This window comes from Staurois parvus, unplaced genomic scaffold, assembly GCF_062004578.1.
Source record: "Staurois parvus isolate SC_StPar_1 unplaced genomic scaffold, SC_StPar_1.0 ptg001130l, whole genome shotgun sequence".
In the NCBI taxonomy this organism is placed as follows: domain Eukaryota; kingdom Metazoa; phylum Chordata; class Amphibia; order Anura; family Ranidae; genus Staurois; species Staurois parvus.
This window is the reverse complement of record NW_028318926.1, coordinates 2,266,159-2,289,997: the sequence shown is the minus strand read 5'-3', so window position 1 is coordinate 2,289,997 and position 23,839 is coordinate 2,266,159. Positions and strand designations below refer to the sequence as shown.

At 49.5% G+C, this 23,839-nt stretch overlaps 21 non-coding genes across 21 annotated transcripts; 14 read left to right on the top strand and 7 right to left on the bottom strand.

Annotated features, from left to right (window-relative positions):
- Window positions 1-1,336: 1,336 nt before the first annotated feature.
- On the bottom strand, window positions 1,337-1,409 carry TRNAK-CUU (transfer RNA lysine (anticodon CUU)). The gene has a single exon. It is a non-coding gene; the product is annotated as a tRNA-Lys (tRNA).
- Window positions 1,410-1,788: 379 nt separating this feature from the next.
- Window positions 1,789-1,875, top strand: TRNAY-GUA (transfer RNA tyrosine (anticodon GUA)). The gene is given in 2 exon segments: window positions 1,789-1,825; window positions 1,840-1,875. It is a non-coding gene; the product is annotated as a tRNA-Tyr (tRNA).
- Window positions 1,876-2,017: 142 nt separating this feature from the next.
- On the top strand, window positions 2,018-2,091 carry TRNAN-GUU (transfer RNA asparagine (anticodon GUU)). The gene has a single exon. It is a non-coding gene; the product is annotated as a tRNA-Asn (tRNA).
- Window positions 2,092-4,492: 2,401 nt separating this feature from the next.
- TRNAG-UCC (transfer RNA glycine (anticodon UCC)) lies at window positions 4,493-4,564 on the bottom strand. Its single transcript has one exon. It is a non-coding gene; the product is annotated as a tRNA-Gly (tRNA).
- Window positions 4,565-5,281: 717 nt separating this feature from the next.
- On the top strand, window positions 5,282-5,368 carry TRNAY-GUA (transfer RNA tyrosine (anticodon GUA)). Its single transcript is given in 2 exon segments — window positions 5,282-5,318; window positions 5,333-5,368. It is a non-coding gene; the product is annotated as a tRNA-Tyr (tRNA).
- Window positions 5,369-5,510: 142 nt separating this feature from the next.
- TRNAN-GUU (transfer RNA asparagine (anticodon GUU)) lies at window positions 5,511-5,584 on the top strand. Its single transcript has one exon. It is a non-coding gene; the product is annotated as a tRNA-Asn (tRNA).
- A 2,741-nt stretch (window positions 5,585-8,325) lies between these two features.
- TRNAK-CUU (transfer RNA lysine (anticodon CUU)) lies at window positions 8,326-8,398 on the bottom strand. The gene has a single exon. It is a non-coding gene; the product is annotated as a tRNA-Lys (tRNA).
- A 379-nt stretch (window positions 8,399-8,777) lies between these two features.
- TRNAY-GUA (transfer RNA tyrosine (anticodon GUA)) lies at window positions 8,778-8,864 on the top strand. Its single transcript is given in 2 exon segments — window positions 8,778-8,814; window positions 8,829-8,864. It is a non-coding gene; the product is annotated as a tRNA-Tyr (tRNA).
- Window positions 8,865-9,006: 142 nt separating this feature from the next.
- TRNAN-GUU (transfer RNA asparagine (anticodon GUU)) lies at window positions 9,007-9,080 on the top strand. The gene has a single exon. It is a non-coding gene; the product is annotated as a tRNA-Asn (tRNA).
- A 2,741-nt stretch (window positions 9,081-11,821) lies between these two features.
- On the bottom strand, window positions 11,822-11,894 carry TRNAK-CUU (transfer RNA lysine (anticodon CUU)). Its single transcript has one exon. It is a non-coding gene; the product is annotated as a tRNA-Lys (tRNA).
- A 379-nt stretch (window positions 11,895-12,273) lies between these two features.
- TRNAY-GUA (transfer RNA tyrosine (anticodon GUA)) lies at window positions 12,274-12,360 on the top strand. Its single transcript is given in 2 exon segments — window positions 12,274-12,310; window positions 12,325-12,360. It is a non-coding gene; the product is annotated as a tRNA-Tyr (tRNA).
- Window positions 12,361-12,502: 142 nt separating this feature from the next.
- On the top strand, window positions 12,503-12,576 carry TRNAN-GUU (transfer RNA asparagine (anticodon GUU)). Its single transcript has one exon. It is a non-coding gene; the product is annotated as a tRNA-Asn (tRNA).
- Window positions 12,577-14,980: 2,404 nt separating this feature from the next.
- On the bottom strand, window positions 14,981-15,052 carry TRNAG-UCC (transfer RNA glycine (anticodon UCC)). The gene has a single exon. It is a non-coding gene; the product is annotated as a tRNA-Gly (tRNA).
- A 265-nt stretch (window positions 15,053-15,317) lies between these two features.
- Window positions 15,318-15,390, bottom strand: TRNAK-CUU (transfer RNA lysine (anticodon CUU)). Its single transcript has one exon. It is a non-coding gene; the product is annotated as a tRNA-Lys (tRNA).
- Window positions 15,391-15,769: 379 nt separating this feature from the next.
- TRNAY-GUA (transfer RNA tyrosine (anticodon GUA)) lies at window positions 15,770-15,856 on the top strand. Its single transcript is given in 2 exon segments — window positions 15,770-15,806; window positions 15,821-15,856. It is a non-coding gene; the product is annotated as a tRNA-Tyr (tRNA).
- A 142-nt stretch (window positions 15,857-15,998) lies between these two features.
- Window positions 15,999-16,072, top strand: TRNAN-GUU (transfer RNA asparagine (anticodon GUU)). The gene has a single exon. It is a non-coding gene; the product is annotated as a tRNA-Asn (tRNA).
- A 2,407-nt stretch (window positions 16,073-18,479) lies between these two features.
- TRNAG-UCC (transfer RNA glycine (anticodon UCC)) lies at window positions 18,480-18,551 on the bottom strand. The gene has a single exon. It is a non-coding gene; the product is annotated as a tRNA-Gly (tRNA).
- Window positions 18,552-19,268: 717 nt separating this feature from the next.
- TRNAY-GUA (transfer RNA tyrosine (anticodon GUA)) lies at window positions 19,269-19,355 on the top strand. The gene is given in 2 exon segments: window positions 19,269-19,305; window positions 19,320-19,355. It is a non-coding gene; the product is annotated as a tRNA-Tyr (tRNA).
- A 142-nt stretch (window positions 19,356-19,497) lies between these two features.
- TRNAN-GUU (transfer RNA asparagine (anticodon GUU)) lies at window positions 19,498-19,571 on the top strand. The gene has a single exon. It is a non-coding gene; the product is annotated as a tRNA-Asn (tRNA).
- Window positions 19,572-22,764: 3,193 nt separating this feature from the next.
- Window positions 22,765-22,851, top strand: TRNAY-GUA (transfer RNA tyrosine (anticodon GUA)). Its single transcript is given in 2 exon segments — window positions 22,765-22,801; window positions 22,816-22,851. It is a non-coding gene; the product is annotated as a tRNA-Tyr (tRNA).
- A 142-nt stretch (window positions 22,852-22,993) lies between these two features.
- TRNAN-GUU (transfer RNA asparagine (anticodon GUU)) lies at window positions 22,994-23,067 on the top strand. The gene has a single exon. It is a non-coding gene; the product is annotated as a tRNA-Asn (tRNA).
- The last annotated feature ends 772 nt before the right edge of the window (window positions 23,068-23,839 follow it).

Sequence of the window (23,839 nt, the reverse complement as noted above, 5' to 3'; positions counted from 1 at the left end):
GCAAGGGTGGCGTTACATCTGTGTTCTTTTGTCTTTAGACTCTTTTTGTTGCTACCATGTCAGCCGGATATATTGCAGAGTCCTAAGAACCCCCAGCTTGTGTTCCAGTGGGTGGTGTGAGTCAAAAGGCAGATAGCGGTCTGTGTGGGTAGGTATCCTGGAGACCTCCCTGCCCAAGTCAGCCCCTTCCTTGCCTTGTAAGACGCCGTCCAAAAGGGGTCATTTGCTATTCAGTGCCTCTTCCCGTGTACACTTGATGTATTGGTCCGCTGACTTGATGCGTTCACTAAAAGCTTGTGTTTCTGATGCTCTACTCTCCAGCCAAGTATAATCCACATGCCTTAACAAACGACTTGGTCTTTTCCCCATGGAACAATTCAAGTCTCTCTTGTCCAGCTGCTCCATGCACAGGTTAGCTACAATGGGAAATACAAGTGATCCCATGGCAGCGGCGTGTTTCTGTCTGTAAAAGTCATTGGGGTACTTGAAATGGGCTTGCTTGAGTCAAAGGGCCAGCAATGAATGCACTTGGTCAAGCTTTAGTTCTTTTTGGCTGTCAAGAGTCTTCCCTTATTTCAGATGTTTCCCACAATGTCAATAGCCTCCGCAAAGCGTATCCAAGTGAAAAGGCCTATGACATCATGGGACATGCTTGTTTCTTCTGTCTCCGACTTCAGTCTACATTCCTCGTTGAGAAATTCTTTAGCATTCTTCAAAATGCTGCCAGTTATCTTGCCATTTGAGGGTGTTGGAATGGTAGCCAGCTACTTAGCAATGCTGTGTGTGCCAGAGTTGATTGTTTGTGAATCGGTGTTTGAAATGCCTGAACCTTGTCCCTGGATAATGCTGTACTCCTTGAGCGAGTTAAAGCATGAGGCCGGAGCCTGTTGGGATGCGGCGGAATATTTGCACTGTTGTCACTAAGGCAAGACATCTTAGGAGCTTTGTTGAAGGAGCTTTGGCCCTGTGCTCTTTTGTCAAGGGCGCAAAGAAGAAGACTGCTTTGGCCGGGAATCGAACCCGGGTCAACTGCTTGGAAGGCAGCTATGCTCACCACTATACCACCAACGCAAGGCTGTGCAGCAAGCATGCTGCTGGCTGTGTAGAACTAAGGCCATCCATGACATTGACTCCACAGACCCCCTGCTGCGCAAGGTCCATTTGCTGGCGTACCAAGTCACCTCTAGGAAGATGAGCTAGAAATATTTCCCCATTGGTGGAGAGAAAGGAAGCCAAGCCAGTAGATATGGTAAAGGTGTGATTGTGCAGTGCGCTTGAAGGAACTGGAGATACTGACACCTTTTGCAAAGGCCTTTGACTCGGCCAAAAAAAGGCACGCCCAACGTGGGGCTCGAACCCACGACCCTGAGATTAAGAGTCTCATGCTCTACCGACTGAGCTAGCCGGGCTACCACACTCTGCTGCTTTGAGGCCTCTTGCAGCTAGCAGGCTCTGACCACTCTTTCCTAGCTTTCGCCATAATTCCTTTGGCTAAACTCAATGTGCTTCCAAGTACTATTCTGCTCACTTGCTGTCAAGGCACAGGGTACATCACCATTTTTGCCGGGACTTTGGAGGATCACAACAAAATGCGCTGGCTCTTTACAAACCCTTTTCTCTCTTTGCAATACGTCAAGCCGTAGCCTCCCACATAACGTCTGCCTAGGCATCTGCCCTTATCGGCCGAGGCGGCATCAAGCAATACCTCAACCTAGAAGGTCAAATGCAAAGTGTTCAGCACTGGCTTTGCATTCAAGGGCTCATGTGTTACCACACCCATCTGAGTTCCCTTCGATAGCTCAGCTGGTAGAGCGGAGGACTGTAGTAGATGAAGTAGCAATCCTTAGGTCGCTGGTTCAATTCCGGCTCGAAGGAAGGGCTTTTTAGCCTGCGTCTCTCCCTTTTAGAAAGAAGGCAATCCCTCATCTCTACAAATGTGCAATTGGGAAGCTTTTTAGGCACCTTGAGTTGATCTTTCATTTCTCCTTCGGGCCAGTTCAAGCACGCTCCATGTGTGGTCTCTGTGGCGCAATCGGTTAGCGCGTTTGGCTGTTAACCGAAAGGTTGGTGGTTCGAGCCCACCCAGGGACGCTCACGTTTTCTCATTACCTTAGCCGGGACCGCTGCCAAGTCTGACACCCACCTAGGAAGACAAAGCATCTCCTTTGGCTCGCCTCACACGGCTGCCAATTGAGCCTTCGCTCACCACATTCCTTGAAAACGGACTAGTAATATGTCGCATTCAATTGGTCTTGTTCTGGAATGTTGAAGATCTTTCCTAGTTTAGTCAAGCCTCTTCTTCGCTTCCGCTGACTCTCAGGAACAAACCCCAGCATTTCTATTCACACCTGAAGAGGCCTTAGTCCAATTACCATGGAATGTGTAGATGTTGATTGTCCAGGAACAGGAGGGGAGGTGTGAGAATTGTGGAGGCGCCCTTTTTCAAGTTACATCATCCCCTTGTTGGGTGTCAGGAAGCCTGCATAGCTAATAGTGCCTAGATTGACCTGGCTAAAGGCGTCAATTGTTGTCAAATCGCCTGGAGAGAGGTGTTAATAATGTGGAAGACAGATAGTGTGGCTGGACAAGCTTGTGTCCCAGTGTATTGCTGGCCTTGAACTACACAGGGATGCAATGTTTCTTAAAGATCCTTCTGAGTTTTTCCGACACTCCAGTTCCATACGGGATGACTATATTTCTCCAAGTGTTCTGCTTCTCCCCAGTTTGTTTTCCTGAGCTTGCGGAGGTTTTAACCAAGACCCAGTCTGGGTAGCCACAAGCTTTCAAAGCCCTCCTGAGATGTGCCGGTAGCACCCTCCTAGTCATGTGCTAGGATTTGTATAGTTGGCCTCTGCTTACCAGAGAGGCTGTCAGGTAAATTCAGTGTGGTATTGTGCTTAACAGAGTGCTGCGATGGATTAGTCAGGTCTGCTGATGATTCTCTGATGTTGTTTGAGTTTGTCAGAGTTCTTCCCGCCTTCGGGAAGCTGTGAGAGCTTTCCAGAACATGGGTGGGGGCTAGGCAAACGAACAGCATGAATATGGATACAGCCCTGGCCATTTGCAAGGGGGGGCATTCCAGTCGCATGCTGGGAGTGGCATGTATGTTCTGCCAGCACATGGGCTCAGCGTCTTTCCTGGGAGAGGGCCGAACAGTTGGGCTGGAGGCAGGCTGCCTCGCCTGGAGCAGGCTGCTATGCGGCCCCAGGTGGGTCGACCTGAGGGCCTGAAACCGGTCAGGACGTCAATACCGCTTAACTAAGAGATCAGCTAGATGTCCTCAGTGTGAAAAGTTCTAATTTTGCAGTATCCCACTACAATTCCCCATCCCTATCCCCAGCTCTACAAGAAAACTCCAAAAACAAACATCCCCAAGTGCGGTCATTGAAGACAAGGAGCGTTTGTGCGTGTGTGTATGTGGCTGAAGAAATACACTGTGCCTGGCTGCGGGGCGAAGTAAAGGGAAACCGGGGCAAACATGCCAGCGTCCCTGGCAAGGGTGGCGTTACATCTGTGTTCTTTTGTCTTTAGACTCTTTTTGTTGCTACCATGTCAGCCGGATATATTGCAGAGTCCTAAGAACCCCCAGCTTGTGTTCCAGTGGGTGGTGTGAGTCAAAAGGCAGATAGCGGTCTGTGTGGGTAGGTATCCTGGAGACCTCCCTGCCCAAGTCAGCCCCTTCCTTGCCTTGTAAGACGCCGTCCAAAAGGGGTCATTTGCTATTCAGTGCCTCTTCCCGTGTACACTTGATGTATTGGTCCGCTGACTTGATGCGTTCACTAAAAGCTTGTGTTTCTGATGCTCTACTCTCCAGCCAAGTATAATCCACATGCCTTAACAAACGACTTGGTCTTTTCCCCATGGAACAATTCAAGTCTCTCTTGTCCAGCTGCTCCATGCACAGGTTAGCTACAATGGGAAATACAAGTGATCCCATGGCAGCGGCGTGTTTCTGTCTGTAAAAGTCATTGGGGTACTTGAAATGGGCTTGCTTGAGTCAAAGGGCCAGCAATGAATGCACTTGGTCAAGCTTTAGTTCTTTTTGGCTGTCAAGAGTCTTCCCTTATTTCAGATGTTTCCCACAATGTCAATAGCCTCCGCAAAGCGTATCCAAGTGAAAAGGCCTATGACATCATGGGACATGCTTGTTTCTTCTGTCTCCGACTTCAGTCTACATTCCTCGTTGAGAAATTCTTTAGCATTCTTCAAAATGCTGCCAGTTATCTTGCCATTTGAGGGTGTTGGAATGGTAGCCAGCTACTTAGCAATGCTGTGTGTGCCAGAGTTGATTGTTTGTGAATCGGTGTTTGAAATGCCTGAACCTTGTCCCTGGATAATGCTGTACTCCTTGAGCGAGTTAAAGCATGAGGCCGGAGCCTGTTGGGATGCGGCGGAATATTTGCACTGTTGTCACTAAGGCAAGACATCTTAGGAGCTTTGTTGAAGGAGCTTTGGCCCTGTGCTCTTTTGTCAAGGGCGCAAAGAAGAAGACTGCGTTGGCCGGGAATCGAACCCGGGTCAACTGCTTGGAAGGCAGCTATGCTCACCACTATACCACCAACGCAAGGCTGTGCAGCAAGCATGCTGCTGGCTGTGTAGAACTAAGGCCATCCATGACATTGACTCCACAGACCCCCTGCTGCGCAAGGTCCATTTGCTGGCGTACCAAGTCACCTCTAGGAAGATGAGCTAGAAATATTTCCCCATTGGTGGAGAGAAAGGAAGCCAAGCCAGTAGATATGGTAAAGGTGTGATTGTGCAGTGCGCTTGAAGGAACTGGAGATACTGACACCTTTTGCAAAGGCCTTTGACTCGGCCAAAAAAAGGCACGCCCAACGTGGGGCTCGAACCCACGACCCTGAGATTAAGAGTCTAATGCTCTACCGACTGAGCTAGCCGGGCTACCACACTCTGCTGCTTTGAGGCCTCTTGCAGCTAGCAGGCTCTGACCACTCTTTCCTAGCTTTCGCCACAATTCCTTTGGCTAAACTCAATGTGCTTCCAAGTACTATTCTGCTCACTTGCTGTCAAGGCACAGGGTACATCACCATTTTTGCCGGGACTTTGGAGGATCACAACAAAATGCGCTGGCTCTTTACAAACCCTTTTCTCTCTTTGCAATACGTCAAGCCGTAGCCTCCCACATAACGTCTGCCTAGGCATCTGCCCTTATCGGCCGAGGCGGCATCAAGCAATACCTCAACCTAGAAGGTCAAATGCAAAGTGTTCAGCACTGGCTTTGCATTCAAGGGCTCATGTGTTACCACACCCATCTGAGTTCCCTTCGATAGCTCAGCTGGTAGAGCGGAGGACTGTAGTAGATGAAGTAGCAATCCTTAGGTCGCTGGTTCAATTCCGGCTCGAAGGAAGGGCTTTTTAGCCCGCGTCTCTCCCTTTTAGAAAGAAGGCAATCCCTCATCTCTACAAATGTGCAATTGGGAAGCTTTTTAGGCACCTTGAGTTGATCTTTCATTTCTCCATCGGGCCAGTTCAAGCACGCTCCATGTGTGGTCTCTGTGGCGCAATCGGTTAGCGCGTTCGGCTGTTAACCGAAAGGTTGGTGGTTCGAGCCCACCCAGGGACGCTCACGTTTTCTCATTACCTTAGCCGGGACCGCTGCCAAGTCTGACACCCACCTAGGAAGACAAAGCATCTCCTTTGGCTCGCCTCACACGGCTGCCAATTGAGCCTTCGCTCACCACATTCCTTGAAAACGGACTAGTAATATGTCGCATTCAATTGCTCTTGTTCTGGAATGTTGAAGATCTTTCCTAGTTTAGTCAAGCCACTTCTTCGCTTCCGCTGACTCTCAGGAACAAACCCCAGCATTTCTATTCACACCTGAAGAGGCCTTAGTCCAATTACCATGGAATGTGTAGATGTTGATTGTCCAGGAACAGGAGGGGAGGTGTGAGAATTGTGGAGGCGCCCTTTTTCAAGTTACATCATCCCCATGTTGGTTGTCAGGAAGCCTGCATAGCTAATAGTGCCTAGATTGACCTGGCTAAAGGCGTCAATTGTTGTCAAATCGCCTGGAGAGAGGTGTTAATAATGTGGAAGACAGATAGTGTGGCTGGACAAGCTTGTGTCCCAGTGTATTGCTGGCCTTGAACTACACAGGGATGCAATGTTTCTTAAAGATCCTTCTGAGTTTTTCCGACACTCCAGTTCCATACGGGATGACTATATTTCTCCAAGTGTTCTGCTTCTCCCCAGTTTGTTTTCCTGAGCTTGCGGAGGTTTTAACCAAGACCCAGTCTGGGTAGCCACAAGCTTTCAAAGCCCTCCTGAGATGTCCCGGTAGCACCCTCCTAGTCATGTGCTAGGATTTGTATAGTTGGCCTCTGCTTACCAGAGAGGCTGTCAGGTAAATTCAGTGTGGTATTCTGCTTAACAGAGTGCTGCGATGGATTACTCAGGTCTGCTGATGATTCTCTGACGTTGTTTGAGTTTGTCAGAGTTCTTCCCGCCTTCGGGAAGCTGTGAGAGCTTTCCAGAACATGGGTGGGGGCTAGGCAAACGAACAGCATGAATATGGATACAGCCCTGGCCATTTGCAAGGGGGGGCATTCCAGTCGCATGCTGGGAGTGGCATGTATGTTCTGCCAGCACATGGGCTCAGCGTCTTTCCTGGGAGAGGGCCGAACAGTTGGGCTGGAGGCAGGCTGCCTCGCCTGGAGCAGGCTGCTATGCGGCCCCAGGTGGGTCGACCTGAGGGCCTGAAACCGGTCAGGACGTCAATACCGCTTAACTAAGAGATCAGCTAGATGTCCTCAGTGTGAAAAGTTCTAATTTTGCAGTATCCCACTACAATTCCCCATCCCTATCCCCAGCTCTACAAGAAAACTCCAAAAACAAACATCCCCAAGTGCGGTCATTGAAGACAAGGAGCGTTTGCGCGTGTGTGTATGTGGCTGAAGAAATACACTGTGCCTGGCTGCGGGGCGAAGTAAAGGGAAACCGGGGCAAACATGCCAGCGTCCCTGGCAAGGGTGGCGTTACATCTGTGTTCTTTTGTCTTTAGACTCTTTTTGTTGCTACCATGTCAGCCGGATATATTGCAGAGTCCTAAGAACCCCCAGCTTGTGTTCCAGTGGGTGGTGTGAGTCAAAAGGCAGATAGCGGTCTGTGTGGGTAGGTATCCTGGAGACCTCCCTGCCCAAGTCAGCCCCTTCCTTGCCTTGTAAGACGCCGTCCAAAAGGGGTCATTTGCTATTCAGTGCCTCTTCCCGTGTACACTTGATGTATTGGTCCGCTGACTTGATGCGTTCACTAAAAGCTTGTGTTTCTGATGCTCTACTCTCCAGCCAAGTATAATCCACATGCCTTAACAAACGACTTGGTCTTTTCCCCATGGAACAATTCAAGTCTCTCTTGTCCAGCTGCTTCATGCACAGGTTAGCTACAATGGGAAATACAAGTGATCCCATGGCAGCGGCGTGTTTCTGTCTGTAAAAGTCATTGGGGTACTTGAAATGGGCTTGCTTGAGTCAAAGGGCCAGCAATGAATGCACTTGGTCAAGCTTTAGTTCTTTTTGGCTGTCAAGAGTCTTCCCTTATTTCAGATGTTTCCCACAATGTCAATAGCCTCCGCAAAGCGTATCCAAGTGAAAAGGCCTATGACATCATGGGACATGCTTGTTTCTTCTGTCTCCGACTTCAGTCTACATTCCTCGTTGAGAAATTCTTTAGCATTCTTCAAAATGCTGCCAGTTATCTTGCCATTTGAGGGTGTTGGAATGGTAGCCAGCTACTTAGCAATGCTGTGTGTGCCAGAGTTGATTGTTTGTGAATCGGTGTTTGAAATGCCTGAACCTTGTCCCTGGATAATGCTGTACTCCTTGAGCGAGTTAAAGCATGAGGCCGGAGCCTGTTGGGATGCGGCGGAATATTTGCACTGTTGTCACTAAGGCAAGACATCTTAGGAGCTTTGTTGAAGGAGCTTTGGCCCTGTGCTCTTTTGTCAAGGGCGCAAAGAAGAAGAAGACTGTGTTGGCCGGGAATCGAACCCGGGTCAACTGCTTGGAAGGCAGCTATGCTCACCACTATACCACCAACGCAAGGCTGTGCAGCAAGCATGCTGCTGGCTGTGTAGAACTAAGGCCATCCATGACATTGACTCCACAGACCCCCTGCTGCGCAAGGTCCATTTGCTGGCGTACCAAGTCACCTCTAGGAAGATGAGCTAGAAATATTTCCCCATTGGTGGAGAGAAAGGAAGCCAAGCCAGTAGATATGGTAAAGGTGTGATTGTGCAGTGCGCTTGAAGGAACTGGAGATACTGACACCTTTTGCAAAGGCCTTTGACTCGGCCAAAAAAAGGCACGCCCAACGTGGGGCTCGAACCCACGACCCTGAGATTAAGAGTCTCATGCTCTACCGACTGAGCTAGCCGGGCTACCACACTCTGCTGCTTTGAGGCCTCTTGCAGCTAGCAGGCTCTGACCACTCTTTCCTAGCTTTCGCCACAATTCCTTTGGCTAAACTCAATGTGCTTCCAAGTACTATTCTGCTCACTTGCTGTCAAGGCACAGGGTACATCACCATTTTTGCCGGGACTTTGGAGGATCACAACAAAATGCGCTGGCTCTTTACAAACCCTTTTCTCTCTTTGCAATACGTCAAGCCGTAGCCTCCCACATAACGTCTGCCTAGGCATCTGCCCTTATCGGCCGAGGCGGCATCAAGCAATACCTCAACCTAGAAGGTCAAATGCAAAGTGTTCAGCACTGGCTTTGCATTCAAGGGCTCATGTGTTACCACACCTATCTGAGTTCCCTTCGATAGCTCAGCTGGTAGAGCGGAGGACTGTAGTAGATAAAGTAGCAATCCTTAGGTCGCTGGTTCAATTCCGGCTCGAAGGAAGGGCTTTTTAGCCCGCGTCTCTCCCTTTTAGAAAGAAGGCAATCCCTCATCTCTACAAATGTGCAATTGGGAAGCTTTTTAGGCACCTTGAGTTGATCTTTCATTTCTCCTTCGGGCCAGTTCAAGCACGCTCCATGTGTGGTCTCTGTGGCGCAATCGGTTAGCGCGTTCGGCTGTTAACCGAAAGGTTGGTGGTTCGAGCCCACCCAGGGACGCTCACGTTTTCTCATTACCTTAGCCGGGACCGCTGCCAAGTCTGACACCCACCTAGGAAGACAAAGCATCTCCTTTGGCTCGCCTCACACGGCTGCCAATTGAGCCTTCGCTCACCACATTCCTTGAAAACGGACTAGTAATATGTCGCATTCAATTGCTCTTGTTCTGGAATGTTGAAGATCTTTCCTAGTTTAGTCAAGCCACTTCTTCGCTTCCGCTGACTCTCAGGAACAAACCCCAGCATTTCTATTCACACCTGAAGAGGCCTTAGTCCAATTACCATGGAATGTGTAGATGTTGATTGTCCAGGAACAGGAGGGGAGGTGTGAGAATTGTGGAGGCGCCCTTTTTCAAGTTACATCATCCCCATGTTGGTTGTCAGGAAGCCTGCATAGCTAATAGTGCCTAGATTGACCTGGCTAAAGGCGTCAATTGTTGTCAAATGGCCTGGAGAGAGGTGTTAATAATGTGGAAGACAGATAGTGTGGCTGGACAAGCTTGTGTCCCAGTGTATTGCTGGCCTTGAACTACACAGGGATGCAATGTTTCTTAAAGATCCTTCTGAGTTTTTCCGACACTCCAGTTCCATACGGGATGACTATATTTCTCCAAGTGTTCTGCTTCTCCCCAGTTTGTTTTCCTGAGCTTGCGGAGGTTTTAACCAAGACCCAGTCTGGGTAGCCACAAGCTTTCAAAGCCCTCCTGAGATGTCCCGGTAGCACCCTCCTAGTCATGTGCTAGGATTTGTATAGTTGGCCTCTGCTTACCAGAGAGGCTGTCAGGTAAATTCAGTGTGGTATTCTGCTTAACAGAGTGCTGCGATGGATTACTCAGGTCTGCTGATGATTCTCTGACGTTGTTTGAGTTTGTCAGAGTTCTTCCCGCCTTCGGGAAGCTGTGAGAGCTTTCCAGAACATGGGTGGGGGCTAGGCAAACGAACAGCATGAATATGGATACAGCCCTGGCCATTTGCAAGGGGGGGCATTCCAGTCGCATGCTGGGAGTGGCATGTATGTTCTGCCAGCACATGGGCTCAGCGTCTTTCCTGGGAGAGGGCCGAACAGTTGGGCTGGAGGCAGGCTGCCTCGCCTGGAGCAGGCTGCTATGCGGCCCCAGGTGGGTCGACCTGAGGGCCTGAAACCGGTCAGGACGTCAATACCGCTTAACTAAGAGATCAGCTAGATGTCCTCAGTGTGAAAAGTTCTAATTTTGCAGTATCCCACTACAATTCCCCATCCCTATCCCCAGCTCTACAAGAAAACTCCAAAAACAAACATCCCCAAGTGCGGTCATTGAAGACAAGGAGCGTTTGCACGTGTGTGTATGTGGCTGAAGAAATACACTGTGCCTGGCTGCGGGGCGAAGTAAAGGGAAACCGGGGCAAACATGCCAGCGTCCCTGGCAAGGGTGGCGTTACATCTGTGTTCTTTTGTCTTTAGACTCTTTTTGTTGCTACCATGTCAGCCGGATATATTGCAGAGTCCTAAGAACCCCCAGCTTGTGTTCCAGTGGGTGGTGTGAGTCAAAAGGCAGATAGCGGTCTGTGTGGGTAGGTATCCTGGAGACCTCCCTGCCCAAGTCAGCCCCTTCCTTGCCTTGTAAGACGCCGTCCAAAAGGGGTCATTTGCTATTCAGTGCCTCTTCCCGTGTACACTTGATGTATTGGTCCGCTGACTTGATGCGTTCACTAAAAGCTTGTGTTTCTGATGCTCTACTCTCCAGCCAAGTATAATCCACATGCCTTAACAAACGACTTGGTCTTTTCCCCATGGAACAATTCAAGTCTCTCTTGTCCAGCTGCTTCATGCACAGGTTAGCTACAATGGGAAATACAAGTGATCCCATGGCAGCGGCGTGTTTCTGTCTGTAAAAGTCATTGGGGTACTTGAAATGGGCTTGCTTGAGTCAAAGGGCCAGCAATGAATGCACTTGGTCAAGCTTTAGTTCTTTTTGGCTGTCAAGAGTCTTCCCTTATTTCAGATGTTTCCCACAATGTCAATAGCCTCCGCAAAGCGTATCCAAGTGAAAAGGCCTATGACATCATGGGACATGCTTGTTTCTTCTGTCTCCGACTTCAGTCTACATTCCTCGTTGAGAAATTCTTTAGCATTCTTCAAAATGCTGCCAGTTATCTTGCCATTTGAGGGTGTTGGAATGGTAGCCAGCCACTTAGCAATGCTGTGTGTGCCAGAGTTGATTGTTTGTGAATCGGTGTTTGAAATGCCTGAACCTTGTCCCTGGATAATGCTGTACTCCTTGAGCGAGTTAAAGCATGAGGCCGGAGCCTGTTGGGATGCGGCGGAATATTTGCACTGTTGTCACTAAGGCAAGACATCTTAGGAGCTTTGTTGAAGGAGCTTTGGCCCTGTGCTCTTTTGTCAAGGGCGCAAAGAAGAAGAAGACTGTGTTGGCCGGGAATCGAACCCGGGTCAACTGCTTGGAAGGCAGCTATGCTCACCACTATACCACCAACGCAAGGCTGTGCAGCAAGCATGCTGCTGGCTGTGTAGAACTAAGGCCATCCATGACATTGACTCCACAGACCCCCTGCTGCGCAAGGTCCATTTGCTGGCGTACCAAGTCACCTCTAGGAAGATGAGCTAGAAATATTTCCCCATTGGTGGAGAGAAAGGAAGCCAAGCCAGTAGATATGGTAAAGGTGTGATTGTGCAGTGCGCTTGAAGGAACTGGAGATACTGACACCTTTTGCAAAGGCCTTTGACTCGGCCAAAAAAAGGCACGCCCAACGTGGGGCTCGAACCCACGACCCTGAGATTAAGAGTCTCATGCTCTACCGACTGAGCTAGCCGGGCTACCACACTCTGCTGCTTTGAGGCCTCTTGCAGCTAGCAGGCTCTGACCACTCTTTCCTAGCTTTCGCCACAATTCCTTTGGCTAAACTCAATGTGCTTCCAAGTACTATTCTGCTCACTTGCTGTCAAGGCACAGGGTACATCACCATTTTTGCCGGGACTTTGGAGGATCACAACAAAATGCGCTGGCTCTTTACAAACCCTTTTCTCTCTTTGCAATACGTCAAGCCGTAGCCTCCCACATAACGTCTGCCTAGGCATCTGCCCTTATCGGCCGAGGCGGCATCAAGCAATACCTCAACCTAGAAGGTCAAATGCAAAGTGTTCAGCACTGGCTTTGCATTCAAGGGCTCATGTGTTACCACACCCATCTGAGTTCCCTTCGATAGCTCAGCTGGTAGAGCGGAGGACTGTAGTAGATGAAGTAGCAATCCTTAGGTCGCTGGTTCAATTCCGGCTCGAAGGAAGGGCTTTTTAGCCCGCGTCTCTCCCTTTTAGAAAGAAGGCAATCCCTCATCTGTACAAATGTGCAATTGGGAAGCTTTTTAGGCACCTTGAGTTGATCTTTCATTTCTCCATCGGGCCAGTTCAAGCACGCTCCATGTGTGGTCTCTGTGGCGCAATCGGTTAGCGCGTTCGGCTGTTAACCGAAAGGTTGGTGGTTCGAGCCCACCCAGGGACGCTCACGTTTTCTCATTACCTTAGCCGGGACCGCTGCCAAGTCTGACACCCACCTAGGAAGACAAAGCATCTCCTTTGGCTCGCCTCACACGGCTGCCAATTGAGCCTTCGCTCACCACATTCCTTGAAAACGGACTAGTAATATGTCGCATTCAATTGCTCTTGTTCTGGAATGTTGAAGATCTTTCCTAGTTTAGTCAAGCCACTTCTTCGCTTCCGCTGACTCTCAGGAACAAACCCCAGCATTTCTATTCACACCTGAAGAGGCCTTAGTCCAATTACCATGGAATGTGTAGATGTTGATTGTCCAGGAACAGGAGGGGAGGTGTGAGAATTGTGGAGGCGCCCTTTTTCAAGTTACATCATCCCCATGTTGGTTGTCAGGAAGCCTGCATAGCTAATAGTGCCTAGATTGACCTGGCTAAAGGCGTCAATTGTTGTCAAATCGCCTGGAGAGAGGTGTTAATAATGTGGAAGACAGATAGTGTGGCTGGACAAGCTTGTGTCCCAGTGTATTGCTGGCCTTGAACTACACAGGGATGCAATGTTTCTTAAAGATCCTTCTGAGTTTTTCCGACACTCCAGTTCCATACGGGATGACTATATTTCTCCAAGTGTTCTGCTTCTCCCCAGTTTGTTTTCCTGAGCTTGCGGAGGTTTTAACCAAGACCCAGTCTGGGTAGCCACAAGCTTTCAAAGCCCTCCTGAGATGTCCCGGTAGCACCCTCCTAGTCATGTGCTAGGATTTGTATAGTTGGCCTCTGCTTACCAGAGAGGCTGTCAGGTAAATTCAGTGTGGTATTCTGCTTAACAGAGTGCTGCGATGGATTACTCAGGTCTGCTGATGATTCTCTGACGTTGCTGGAGTTTGTCAGAGTTCTTCCCGCCTTCGGGAAGCTGTGAGAGCTTTCCAGAACATGGGTGGGGGCTAGGCAAACGAACAGCATGAATATGGATACAGCCCTGGCCATTTGCAAGGGGGGGCATTCCAGTCGCATGCTGGGAGTGGCATGTATGTTCTGCCAGCACATGGGCTCAGCGTCTTTCCTGGGAGAGGGCCGAACAGTTGGGCTGGAGGCAGGCTGCCTCGCCTGGAGCAGGCTGCTATGCGGCCCCAGGTGGGTCGACCTGAGGGCCTGAAACCGGTCAGGACGTCAATACCGCTTAACTAAGAGATCAGCTAGATGTCCTCAGTGTGAAAAGTTCTAATTTTGCAGTATCCCACTACAATTCCCCATCCCTATCCCCAGCTCTACAAGAAAACTCCAAAAACAAACATCCCCAAGTGCGGTCATTGAAGACAAGGAGCGTTTGCGCGTGTGTGTATGTGGCTGAAGAAATACACTGTGCCTGGCTGCGGGGCGAAGTAAAGGGAAACCGGGGCAAACATGCCAGCGTCCCTGGCAAGGGTGGCGTTACATCTGTGTTCTTTTGTCTTTAGACTCTTTTTGTTGCTACCATGTCAGCCGGATATATTGCAGAGTCCTAAGAACCCCCAGCTTGTGTTCCAGTGGGTGGTGTGAGTCAAAAGGCAGATAGCGGTCTGTGTGGGTAGGTATCCTGGAGACCTCCCTGCCCAAGTCAGCCCCTTCCTTGCCTTGTAAGACGCCGTCCAAAAGGGGTCATTTGCTATTCAGTGCCTCTTCCCGTGTACACTTGATGTATTGGTCCGCTGACTTGATGCGTTCACTAAAAGCTTGTGTTTCTGATGCTCTACTCTCCAGCCAAGTATAATCCACATGCCTTAACAAACGACTTGGTCTTTTCCCCATGGAACAATTCAAGTCTCTCTTGTCCAGCTGCTCCATGCACAGGTTAGCTACAATGGGAAATACAAGTGATCCCATGGCAGCGGCGTGTTTCTGTCTGTAAAAGTCATTGGGGTACTTGAAATGGGCTTGCTTGAGTCAAAGGGCCAGCAATGAATGCACTTGGTCAAGCTTTAGTTCTTTTTGGCTGTCAAGAGTCTTCCCTTATTTCAGATGTTTCCCACAATGTCAATAGCCTCCGCAAAGCGTATCCAAGTGAAAAGGCCTATGACATCATGGGACATGCTTGTTTCTTCTGTCTCCGACTTCAGTCTACATTCCTCGTTGAGAAATTCTTTAGCATTCTTCAAAATGCTGCCAGTTATCTTGCCATTTGAGGGTGTTGGAATGGTAGCCAGCTACTTAGCAATGCTGTGTGTGCCAGAGTTGATTGTTTGTGAATCGGTGTTTGAAATGCCTGAACCTTGTCCCTGGATAATGCTGTACTCCTTGAGCGAGTTAAAGCATGAGGCCGGAGCCTGTTGGGATGCGGCGGAATATTTGCACTGTTGTCACTAAGGCAAGACATCTTAGGAGCTTTGTTGAAGGAGCTTTGGCCCTGTGCTCTTTTGTCAAGGGCGCAAAGAAGAAGAAGACTGCGTTGGCCGGGAATCGAACCCGGGTCAACTGCTTGGAAGGCAGCTATGCTCACCACTATACCACCAACGCAAGGCTGTGCAGCAAGCATGCTGCTGGCTGTGTAGAACTAAGGCCATCCATGACATTGACTCCACAGACCCCCTGCTGCGCAAGGTCCATTTGCTGGCGTACCAAGTCACCTCTAGGAAGATGAGCTAGAAATATTTCCCCATTGGTGGAGAGAAAGGAAGCCAAGCCAGTAGATATGGTAAAGGTGTGATTGTGCAGTGCGCTTGAAGGAACTGGAGATACTGACACCTTTTGCAAAGGCCTTTGACTCGGCCAAAAAAAGGCACGCCCAACGTGGGGCTCGAACCCACGACCCTGAGATTAAGAGTCTCATGCTCTACCGACTGAGCTAGCCGGGCTACCACACTCTGCTGCTTTGAGGCCTCTTGCAGCTAGCAGGCTCTGACCACTCTTTCCTAGCTTTCGCCACAATTCCTTTGGCTAAACTCAATGTGCTTCCAAGTACTATTCTGCTCACTTGCTGTCAAGGCACAGGGTACATCACCATTTTTGCCGGGACTTTGGAGGATCACAACAAAATGCGCTGGCTCTTTACAAACCCTTTTCTCTCTTTGCAATACGTCAAGCCGTAGCCTCCCACATAACGTCTGCCTAGGCATCTGCCCTTATCGGCCGAGGCGGCATCAAGCAATACCTCAACCTAGAAGGTCAAATGCAAAGTGTTCAGCACTGGCTTTGCATTCAAGGGCTCATGTGTTACCACATCTATCTGAGTTCCCTTCGATAGCTCAGCTGGTAGAGCGGAGGACTGTAGTAGATAAAGTAGCAATCCTTAGGTCGCTGGTTCAATTCCGGCTCGAAGGAAGGGCTTTTTAGCCCGCGTCTCTCCCTTTTAGAAAGAAGGCAATCCCTCATCTCTACAAATGTGCAATTGGGAAGCTTTTTAGGCACCTTGAGTTGATCTTTCATTTCTCCTTCGGGCCAGTTCAAGCACGCTCCATGTGTGGTCTCTGTGGCGCAATCGGTTAGCGCGTTCGGCTGTTAACCGAAAGGTTGGTGGTTCGAGCCCACCCAGGGACGCTCACGTTTTCTCATTACCTTAGCCGGGACCGCTGCCAAGTCTGACACCCACCTAGGAAGACAAAGCATCTCCTTTGGCTCGCCTCACACGGCTGCCAATTGAGCCTTCGCTCACCACATTCCTTGAAAACGGACTAGTAATATGTCGCATTCAATTGCTCTTGTTCTGGAATGTTGAAGATCTTTCCTAGTTTAGTCAAGCCACTTCTTCGCTTCCGCTGACTCTCAGGAACAAACCCCAGCATTTCTATTCACACCTGAAGAGGCCTTAGTCCAATTACCATGGAATGTGTAGATGTTGATTGTCCAGGAACAGGAGGGGAGGTGTGAGAATTGTGGAGGCGCCCTTTTTCAAGTTACATCATCCCCATGTTGGTTGTCAGGAAGCCTGCATAGCTAATAGTGCCTAGATTGACCTGGCTAAAGGCGTCAATTGTTGTCAAATGGCCTGGAGAGAGGTGTTAATAATGTGGAAGACAGATAGTGTGGCTGGACAAGCTTGTGTCCCAGTGTATTGCTGGCCTTGAACTACACAGGGATGCAATGTTTCTTAAAGATCCTTCTGAGTTTTTCCGACACTCCAGTTCCATACGGGATGACTATATTTCTCCAAGTGTTCTGCTTCTCCCCAGTTTGTTTTCCTGAGCTTGCGGAGGTTTTAACCAAGACCCAGTCTGGGTAGCCACAAGCTTTCAAAGCCCTCCTGAGATGTCCCGGTAGCACCCTCCTAGTCATGTGCTAGGATTTGTATAGTTGGCCTCTGCTTACCAGAGAGGCTGTCAGGTAAATTCAGTGTGGTATTCTGCTTAACAGAGTGCTGCGATGGATTACTCAGGTCTGCTGATGATTCTCTGACGTTGTTTGAGTTTGTCAGAGTTCTTCCCGCCTTCGGGAAGCTGTGAGAGCTTTCCAGAACATGGGTGGGGGCTAGGCAAACAAACAGCATGAATATGGATACAGCCCTGGCCATTTGCAAGGGGGGGCATTCCAGTCGCATGCTGGGAGTGGCATGTATGTTCTGCCAGCACATGGGCTCAGCGTCTTTCCTGGGAGAGGGCCGAACAGTTGGGCTGGAGGCAGGCTGCCTCGCCTGGAGCAGGCTGCTATGCGGCCCCAGGTGGGTCGACCTGAGGGCCTGAAACCGGTCAGGACGTCAATACCGCTTAACTAAGAGATCAGCTAGATGTCCTCAGTGTGAAAAGTTCTAATTTTGCAGTATCCCACTACAATTCCCCATCCCTATCCCCAGCTCTACAAGAAAACTCCAAAAACAAACATCCCCAAGTGCGGTCATTGAAGACAAGGAGCGTTTGCGCGTGTGTGTATGTGGCTGAAGAAATACACTGTGCCTGGCTGCGGGGCGAAGTAAAGGGAAACCGGGGCAAACATGCCAGCGTCCCTGGCAAGGGTGGCGTTACATCTGTGTTCTTTTGTCTTTAGACTCTTTTTGTTGCTACCATGTCAGCCGGATATATTGCAGAGTCCTAAGAACCCCCAGCTTGTGTTCCAGTGGGTGGTGTGAGTCAAAAGGCAGATAGCGGTCTGTGTGGGTAGGTATCCTGGAGACCTCCCTGCCCAAGTCAGCCCCTTCCTTGCCTTGTAAGACGCCGTCCAAAAGGGGTCATTTGCTATTCAGTGCCTCTTCCCGTGTACACTTGATGTATTGGTCCGCTGACTTGATGCGTTCACTAAAAGCTTGTGTTTCTGATGCTCTACTCTCCAGCCAAGTATAATCCACATGCCTTAACAAACGACTTGGTCTTTTCCCCATGGAACAATTCAAGTCTCTCTTGTCCAGCTGCTCCATGCACAGGTTAGCTACAATGGGAAATACAAGTGATCCCATGGCAGCGGCGTGTTTCTGTCTGTAAAAGTCATTGGGGTACTTGAAATGGGCTTGCTTGAGTCAAAGGGCCAGCAATGAATGCACTTGGTCAAGCTTTAGTTCTTTTTGGCTGTCAAGAGTCTTCCCTTATTTCAGATGTTTCCCACAATGTCAATAGCCTCCGCAAAGCGTATCCAAGTGAAAAGGCCTATGACATCATGGGACATGCTTGTTTCTTCTGTCTCCGACTTCAGTCTACATTCCTCGTTGAGAAATTCTTTAGCATTCTTCAAAATGCTGCCAGTTATCTTGCCATTTGAGGGTGTTGGAATGGTAGCCAGCTACTTAGCAATGCTGTGTGTGCCAGAGTTGATTGTTTGTGAATCGGTGTTTGAAATGCCTGAACCTTGTCCCTGGATAATGCTGTACTCCTTGAGCGAGTTAAAGCATGAGGCCGGAGCCTGTTGGGATGCGGCGGAATATTTGCACTGTTGTCACTAAGGCAAGACATCTTAGGAGCTTTGTTGAAGGAGCTTTGGCCCTGTGCTCTTTTGTCAAGGGCGCAAAGAAGAAGAAGAAGACTGCGTTGGCCGGGAATCGAACCCGGGTCAACTGCTTGGAAGGCAGCTATGCTCACCACTATACCACCAACGCAAGGCTGTGCAGCAAGCATGCTGCTGGCTGTGTAGAACTAAGGCCATCCATGACATTGACTCCACAGACCCCCTGCTGCGCAAGGTCCATTTGCTGGCGTACCAAGTCACCTCTAGGAAGATGAGCTAGAAATATTTCCCCATTGGTGGAGAGAAAGGAAGCCAAGCCAGTAGATATGGTAAAGGTGTGATTGTGCAGTGCGCTTGAAGGAACTGGAGATACTGACACCTTTTGCAAAGGCCTTTGACTCGGCCAAAAAAAGGCACGCCCAACGTGGGGCTCGAACCCACGACCCTGAGATTAAGAGTCTAATGCTCTACCGACTGAGCTAGCCGGGCTACCACACTCTGCTGCTTTGAGGCCTCTTGCAGCTAGCAGGCTCTGACCACTCTTTCCTAGCTTTCGCCACAATTCCTTTGGCTAAACTCAATGTGCTTCCAAGTACTATTCTGCTCACTTGCTGTCAAGGCACAGGGTACATCACCATTTTTGCCGGGACTTTGGAGGATCACAACAAAATGCGCTGGCTCTTTACAAACCCTTTTCTCTCTTTGCAATACGTCAAGCCGTAGCCTCCCACATAACGTCTGCCTAGGCATCTGCCCTTATCGGCCGAGGCGGCATCAAGCAATACCTCAACCTAGAAGGTCAAATGCAAAGTGTTCAGCACTGGCTTTGCATTCAAGGGCTCATGTGTTACCACATCTATCTGAGTTCCCTTCGATAGCTCAGCTGGTAGAGCGGAGGACTGTAGTAGATAAAGTAGCAATCCTTAGGTCGCTGGTTCAATTCCGGCTCGAAGGAAGGGCTTTTTAGCCCGCGTCTCTCCCTTTTAGAAAGAAGGCAATCCCTCATCTCTACAAATGTGCAATTGGGAAGCTTTTTAGGCACCTTGAGTTGATCTTTCATTTCTCCTTCGGGCCAGTTCAAGCACGCTCCATGTGTGGTCTCTGTGGCGCAATCGGTTAGCGCGTTCGGCTGTTAACCGAAAGGTTGGTGGTTCGAGCCCACCCAGGGACGCTCACGTTTTCTCATTACCTTAGCCGGGACCGCTGCCAAGTCTGACACCCACCTAGGAAGACAAAGCATCTCCTTTGGCTCGCCTCACACGGCTGCCAATTGAGCCTTCGCTCACCACATTCCTTGAAAACGGACTAGTAATATGTCGCATTCAATTGCTCTTGTTCTGGAATGTTGAAGATCTTTCCTAGTTTAGTCAAGCCACTTCTTCGCTTCCGCTGACTCTCAGGAACAAACCCCAGCATTTCTATTCACACCTGAAGAGGCCTTAGTCCAATTACCATGGAATGTGTAGATGTTGATTGTCCAGGAACAGGAGGGGAGGTGTGAGAATTGTGGAGGCGCCCTTTTTCAAGTTACATCATCCCCATGTTGGTTGTCAGGAAGCCTGCATAGCTAATAGTGCCTAGATTGACCTGGCTAAAGGCGTCAATTGTTGTCAAATGGCCTGGAGAGAGGTGTTAATAATGTGGAAGACAGATAGTGTGGCTGGACAAGCTTGTGTCCCAGTGTATTGCTGGCCTTGAACTACACAGGGATGCAATGTTTCTTAAAGATCCTTCTGAGTTTTTCCGACACTCCAGTTCCATACGGGATGACTATATTTCTCCAAGTGTTCTGCTTCTCCCCAGTTTGTTTTCCTGAGCTTGCGGAGGTTTTAACCAAGACCCAGTCTGGGTAGCCACAAGCTTTCAAAGCCCTCCTGAGATGTCCCGGTAGCACCCTCCTAGTCATGTGCTAGGATTTGTATAGTTGGCCTCTGCTTACCAGAGAGGCTGTCAGGTAAATTCAGTGTGGTATTCTGCTTAACAGAGTGCTGCGATGGATTACTCAGGTCTGCTGATGATTCTCTGACGTTGTTTGAGTTTGTCAGAGTTCTTCCCGCCTTCGGGAAGCTGTGAGAGCTTTCCAGAACATGGGTGGGGGCTAGGCAAACAAACAGCATGAATATGGATACAGCCCTGGCCATTTGCAAGGGGGGGCATTCCAGTCGCATGCTGGGAGTGGCATGTATGTTCTGCCAGCACATGGGCTCAGCGTCTTTCCTGGGAGAGGGCCGAACAGTTGGGCTGGAGGCAGGCTGCCTCGCCTGGAGCAGGCTGCTATGCGGCCCCAGGTGGGTCGACCTGAGGGCCTGAAACCGGTCAGGACGTCAATACCGCTTAACTAAGAGATCAGCTAGATGTCCTCAGTGTGAAAAGTTCTAATTTTGCAGTATCCCACTACAATTCCCCATCCCTATCCCCAGCTCTACAAGAAAACTCCAAAAACAAACATCCCCAAGTGCGGTCATTGAAGACAAGGAGCGTTTGCGCGTGTGTGTATGTGGCTGAAGAAATACACTGTGCCTGGCTGCGGGGCGAAGTAAAGGGAAACCGGGGCAAACATGCCAGCGTCCCTGGCAAGGGTGGCGTTACATCTGTGTTCTTTTGTCTTTAGACTCTTTTTGTTGCTACCATGTCAGCCGGATATATTGCAGAGTCCTAAGAACCCCCAGCTTGTGTTCCAGTGGGTGGTGTGAGTCAAAAGGCAGATAGCGGTCTGTGTGGGTAGGTATCCTGGAGACCTCCCTGCCCAAGTCAGCCCCTTCCTTGCCTTGTAAGACGCCGTCCAAAAGGGGTCATTTGCTATTCAGTGCCTCTTCCCGTGTACACTTGATGTATTGGTCCGCTGACTTGATGCGTTCACTAAAAGCTTGTGTTTCTGATGCTCTACTCTCCAGCCAAGTATAATCCACATGCCTTAACAAACGACTTGGTCTTTTCCCCATGGAACAATTCAAGTCTCTCTTGTCCAGCTGCTTCATGCACAGGTTAGCTACAATGGGAAATACAAGTGATCCCATGGCAGCGGCGTGTTTCTGTCTGTAAAAGTCATTGGGGTACTTGAAATGGGCTTGCTTGAGTCAAAGGGCCAGATATGAATGCACTTGGTCAAGCTTTAGTTCTTTTTGGCTGTCAAGAGTCTTCCCTTATTTCAGATGTTTCCCACAATGTCAATAGCCTCCGCAAAGCGTATCCAAGTGAAAAGGCCTATGACATCATGGGACATGCTTGTTTCTTCTGTCTCCGACTTCAGTCTACATTCCTCGTTGAGAAATTCTTTAGCATTCTTCAAAATGCTGCCAGTTATCTTGCCATTTGAGGGTGTTGGAATGGTAGCCAGCCACTTAGCAATGCTGTGTGTGCCAGAGTTGATTGTTTGTGAATCGGTGTTTGAAATGCCTGAACCTTGTCCCTGGATAATGCTGTACTCCTTGAGCGAGTTAAAGCATGAGGCCGGAGCCTGTTGGGATGCGGCGGAATATTTGCATTGTTGTCACTAAGGCAAGACATCTTAGGAGCTTTGTTGAAGGAGCTTTGGCCCTGTGCTCTTTTGTCAAGGGCGCAAAGAAGAAGAAGACTGTGTTGGCCCGGAATCGAACCCGGGTCAACTGCTTGGAAGGCAGCTATGCTCACCACTATACCACCAACGCAAGGCTGTGCAGCAAGCATGCTGCTGGCTGTGTAGAACTAAGGCCATCCATGACATTGACTCCACAGACCCCCTGCTGCGCAAGGTCCATTTGCTGGCGTACCAAGTCACCTCTAGGAAGATGAGCTAGAAATATTTCCCCATTGGTGGAGAGAAAGGAAGCCAAGCCAGTAGATATGGTAAAGGTGTGATTGTGCAGTGCGCTTGAAGGAACTGGAGATACTGACACCTTTTGCAAAGGCCTTTGACTCGGCCAAAAAAAGGCACGCCCAACGTGGGGCTCAAACCCACGACCCTGAGATTAAGAGTCTCATGCTCTACCGACTGAGCTAGCCGGGCTACCACACTCTGCTGCTTTGAGGCCTCTTGCAGCTAGCAGGCTCTGACCACTCTTTCCTAGCTTTCGCCACAATTCCTTTGGCTAAACTCAATGTGCTTCCAAGTACTATTCTGCTCACTTGCTGTCAAGGCACAGGGTACATCACCATTTTTGCCGGGACTTTGGAGGATCACAACAAAATGCGCTGGCTCTTTACAAACCCTTTTCTCTCTTTGCAATACGTCAAGCCGTAGCCTCCCACATAACGTCTGCCTAGGCATCTGCCCTTATCGGCCGAGGCGGCATCAAGCAATACCTCAACCTAGAAGGTCAAATGCAAAGTGTTCAGCACTGGCTTTGCATTCAAGGGCTCATGTGTTACCACACCCATCTGAGTTCCCTTCGATAGCTCAGCTGGTAGAGCGGAGGACTGTAGTAGATGAAGTAGCAATCCTTAGGTCGCTGGTTCAATTCCGGCTCGAAGGAAGGGCTTTTTAGCCCGCGTCTCTCCCTTTTAGAAAGAAGGCAATCCCTCATCTCTACAAATGTGCAATTGGGAAGCTTTTTAGGCACCTTGAGTTGATCTTTCATTTCTCCATCGGGCCAGTTCAAGCACGCTCCATGTGTGGTCTCTGTGGCGCAATCGGTTAGCGCGTTCGGCTGTTAACCGAAAGGTTGGTGGTTCGAGCCCACCCAGGGACGCTCACGTTTTCTCATTACCTTAGCCGGGACCGCTGCCAAGTCTGACACCCACCTAGGAAGACAAAGCATCTCCTTTGGCTCGCCTCACACGGCTGCCAATTGAGCCTTCGCTCACCACATTCCTTGAAAACGGACTAGTAATATGTCGCATTCAATTGGTCTTGTTCTGGAATGTTGAAGATCTTTCCTAGTTTAGTCAAGCCACTTCTTCGCTTCCGCTGACTCTCAGGAACAAACCCCAGCATTTCTATTCACACCTGAAGAGGCCTTAGTCCAATTACCATGGAATGTGTAGATGTTGATTGTCCAGGAACAGGAGGGGAGGTGTGAGAATTGTGGAGGCGCCCTTTTTCAAGTTACATCATCCCCATGTTGGTTGTCAGGAAGCCTGCATAGCTAATAGTGCCTAGATTGACCTGGCTAAAGGCGTCAATTGTTGTCAAATGGCCTGGAGAGAGGTGTTAATAATGTGGAAGACAGATAGTGTGGCTGGACAAGCTTGTGTCCCAGTGTATTGCTGGCCTTGAACTACACAGGGATGCAATGTTTCTTAAAGATCCTTCTGAGTTTTTCCGACACTCCAGTTCCATACGGGATGACTATATTTCTCCAAGTGTTCTGCTTCTCCCCAGTTTGTTTTCCTGAGCTTGCGGAGGTTTTAACCAAGACCCAGTCTGGGTAGCCACAAGCTTTCAAAGCCCTCCTGAGATGTCCCGGTAGCACCCTCCTAGTCATGTGCTAGGATTTGTATAGTTGGCCTCTGCTTACCAGA